The following is a 4,276-nucleotide window of genomic DNA, read 5'->3' as shown; positions in this document are numbered from 1 at the left end:
AATTCAGTCATCAGAACAAAAAGGGGGCTCCATTAGAGCCCTAATTTACGTTCCCTCCATTAAGGCAACAAAAAATCTCTCGCCGATCCGGATTAAATTAGGACGCCTCATTAAGTTTGAATATCGCACGGACTAGATTCAACTTTGCGTAATAAAACTGCAATTAATATGAAATGATGGAATAAATAAGCCCTAACATGGATTGAATGGTGTTTCACCCATTGGTGTATCAAAAAATTAAATAAAAATCATTACAATATTCAAAATTACTGTTTCAATGCAAAAAATTTAAATTGCTGATAAAATAAGCAAAAGAAATTGAACATTTCTTAGCAAATTACCCAAAAACTCGAATTGAAATGTAGAACATAGTGGTGTAGCAAAAGTTGTTCCACAACTCAACGTGGGTAACTACGTGAAACAAATTTCCGGTGCTGTAAAGTGCAGCAGCAAACGTGTGCGTTCCAAGGTTAAGGGCATCATGCGCCGTATAATAGCTTTCCCCGAGGAAGTAAGGATGCAACAACACTTGCTCGTGTCTGGCTGGGACAGGCCACGTGGATTGAGACGTTTCAGAACAAAGGAACTCTGTCGAGATCAGTATGTTTCGTTGTCAGCAGCTGGTAAACATTGTGGGGGTAATTGGTTTAATAAGGGTTACTTCATTCTCACAATATATTTTGCAGTTCATTTTAATTTATAAATGTCTAATTGATTCTAGTTTACAAATTTATATAAAATAAAATATCAGAAAATAAATTCATTTTAATTTTATTAGAAATATTAAAGCAAACTTTTCAAACTTGTTGGGGAATTGTCGTACGAAGTTTCGTAAAATTCCCAAACATTGTTGACTGTTATTCCACACGTGCCGTTCCATGAGAATAATTACCATTAGTAAACAACACACCGATGCTGTCTTATCAGCAACCGGAAGAAAATAATTACATTCTGTGAATCTTGCAACACGGTTAGCTGATTTTAATCATGACCTGGAGTACAGTTTCCTCACACTCGCTGATTAGATTGATATCTGCGGGTTCATGTCGTCAAGGGGAAATTTGTGCACATATTCGGGAGCGATAATTAGGGAAACCATTCGCAGCGTATTGTCGTGCGACGGCGGAAATTTCGTGGAGTTATTGTCCCCATGGTTGCATTGTTTAGCTTTTGCTCGGAAGCTACAGAGCTTATCTTACCTAGAGAGTTGAAAGTTTCATAGTAAAACTCAATATTCTTTTTGTTTATAGCTAAGTTTTATGTTTTCAACTTTTCTTCTGGAATACTTCAACAAAATTCAAAATTTTTAAGAAAAAATACTTGGGTAATTCTCCGCCAACTCACACAGCAGTTGCCCCGACCCCTCTTCGATTTGCGTGAAACTTTGTCCTAAGGGGTAACTTTTGTCCCTGATCACGAATCCGAGGTCCGTTTTTTGATATCTCGTGACGGAGGGGCGGTACGACCCCTTCCATTTTTGCACATGCGAAAAAAGAGGTGTTTTTCAATAATTTGCAGCCTGAAACGGTGATGAGATAGAAATTTGGTGTCAAAGGGACTTTTATGTAAAATTAGACGCCCGATTTGATGGCGTAATCAGAATTCCGAAAAAACGTATTTTTCATCGAAAAAAACACTAAAAAAGTTTTAAAAATTCTCCCATTTTCCGTTACTCGACTGTAAAAAATTTTGGAACATGTCATTTTATGGGAAATTTAATGTACTTTTCGAATCTACATTGTCCCAGAAGGGTCATTTTTTCATTTAGAACAAAATTTTTCATTTTAAAATTTCGTGTTTTTTCTAACTTTGCAGGGTTATTTTTTAGAGTGTAACAATGTTCTACAAAGTTGTAGAGCAGACAATTACAAAAATTTTGATATATATACATAAGGGGTTTGCTTATAAACATCACAAGTTATCACGATTTTACGAAAAAAAGTTTTAAAAAAGTTGGTCGTCATCGATCATGGCCGTTCATGGTCACCCGCGACAGACACGGACGACGAAACAAAGAGAAACGCAAAAAGTAACTTTTTCAAAACTTTTTTTCGTAAAATCGCGATAACTTGTGATGTTTATAAGCAAACCCCTAATGTCTATATATCAACATTTTTGTAATTGTCTGCTCTACAACTTTGTAGAACATTGTTACACTCTAAAAAATAACCCTGCAAAGTTAGAAAAAACACGAAATTTTAAAATGAAAAATTTTGTTCTAAATGAAAAAATGATCCTTCTGGGACAATGTAGATTCGAAAAGTACATTAAATTTCCCATAAAATGACATGTTCCAAAATTTTTTACAGTCGAGTAACGGAAAATGGGAGAATTTTTAAAACTTTTTTATTGTTTTTTTCGATGAAAAATACGTTTTTTCGGAATTCTGAGTACGTCATCAAATCGGGCGTCTAATTTTACATAAAAGTCCCTTTGATGCCAAATTTCTATCTCATCACCGTTTCAGGCTGCAAATTATTGAAAAACACCTCTTTTTTCGCATGTTCAAAAATGGAAGGGGTCGTACCGCCCCTCCGTCACGAGATATCAAAAAACGGACCTCGGATTCGTGATCAGGGACAAAAGTTACCCCTTAGGACAAAGTTTCACGCAAATCGAAGAGGGGTCGGGGCAACTTTTCCCGATTTCGTGTGAGTTGGTAGAGAATTACCCACTTATGGGACTTCAAATTGGATCAATTGACAGCTGAAATTTGAGAAATTCGACAATTTCTTCGAAATCCCGTGAAATTCATAATATTTAATATGGGTAATTCTCTACCAACTCACGCGAAATCGGGAAAAGTTTCGCCGACCCCTCTTCGATTTGCGTTTTGTTCCTGATCACGAATCCGAAGTCCGTTTTTTGATATCTCGTGACGGAGGGGCGGTATGACCACTTCAATTTTTGAACATGCAAAAAAAAGAGGCGTTTTTCAATCATTTGCAGGCTGAAACGGTGATTCGATAGAAATTTGGTGTCAAAGGGACTTTTATGTAAAATTAGACGCCCGATTTGATGGCGTACTCAGAATTCCGATCAAACGTATTTTTCATCGAAAAAAACACTAAAATTTTTTTAAAAACTCTCCCATTTTCCGTTACTCGACTGTACAATTTTTTGGAACATGTCATTTTATGGGAAATTCAATGTACTTTTCGAATCTATATTGAAGGGTCATTATTTCATTTAGATCATTAATTTTCATTTTAAAATTTCTTCTTTTTTTCTAACTTTGCAGGTTATTTTTTAGAATGTAACAATGTTCTACAAAGTTGTAGAGCAGACAATTACACAAATTGTAATATACAGACATAAGGGGTTTGCTTAAAAACATCACAAGTTATTGCGATTTTACGAAAAAAAAAGTTTTGAAAATGTTGGTCGTCGTTGATCATGGCCGTTCATGGTCTCCCGCGACAGACAAGGACGACGAAACAAAGAGAAACGCAAAAAGTAACTTGTTCAAAACTTTTTTTCGTAAAATCGCGATAACTCGTGATGTTTTTAAGCAAACCCCTTATGTCTGTATATTACATTTTTTGTAATTGAGCAATTCTCTACGGAATCGGTCTTTTTTCTTTTATATTAATTTTTGTATTTTTTTGCCTTCCTCACCTTACTGAGGAAAGGCTATAAAATCACTCAGAAAACGAACTTCTTAGTTTTACCTCCTAGACCCACTTTCATGTATACCTATCGACTCAGAATCAAATTCTGAGCAAATGTCTGTGTGTGTGTGTGTGTGTAGGGATGTGGGTCTGTGCACCAAAAAATATGCACTCGATTATCTCAGCACTGGCTTAACCGATTTGGACCGTTTTGGTCTCATTCGATTCGTCTTGGGGTCCCATAAGTCCCTATTGAAAATTATGAAGTTTAGTAAAGTACTTCAAAAGTTATGCTAAAAAAACGATTTTAACAAAAGTCCGGAAGATTGTAAAAAGGGTGGTTTTTGTAAGAAAACCCGTCATGCTATACATTTTTAGAAAGGTAATAAAAAGACCTTTCCAATGCGTCAAAAACATTTAAGATCTGACAACCCTATCAAAAGTTATAAGCACTTAAGTGTTATTTATGCACTTTTTGGAGGCCGGATCTCGAATATTTCGATGAAAACGTTGTCCGGATCTCTCATGCGACCTATCGTTGGATAGGTAATCAAAAGAACTTTCCAACGCGTCCAAGACATTGAAGATCTGACAACCCTATCAAAAGTTATAAGCATTTAAGTGTTATTTATGAACCTTTTAGAGGCCGGATCTGATATATTTCG

Source organism: Culex pipiens, chromosome 3 (assembly GCF_016801865.2).
Source record: "Culex pipiens pallens isolate TS chromosome 3, TS_CPP_V2, whole genome shotgun sequence".
Taxonomy (NCBI): domain Eukaryota; kingdom Metazoa; phylum Arthropoda; class Insecta; order Diptera; family Culicidae; genus Culex; species Culex pipiens.
This window is presented reverse-complemented; position numbering follows the sequence as displayed.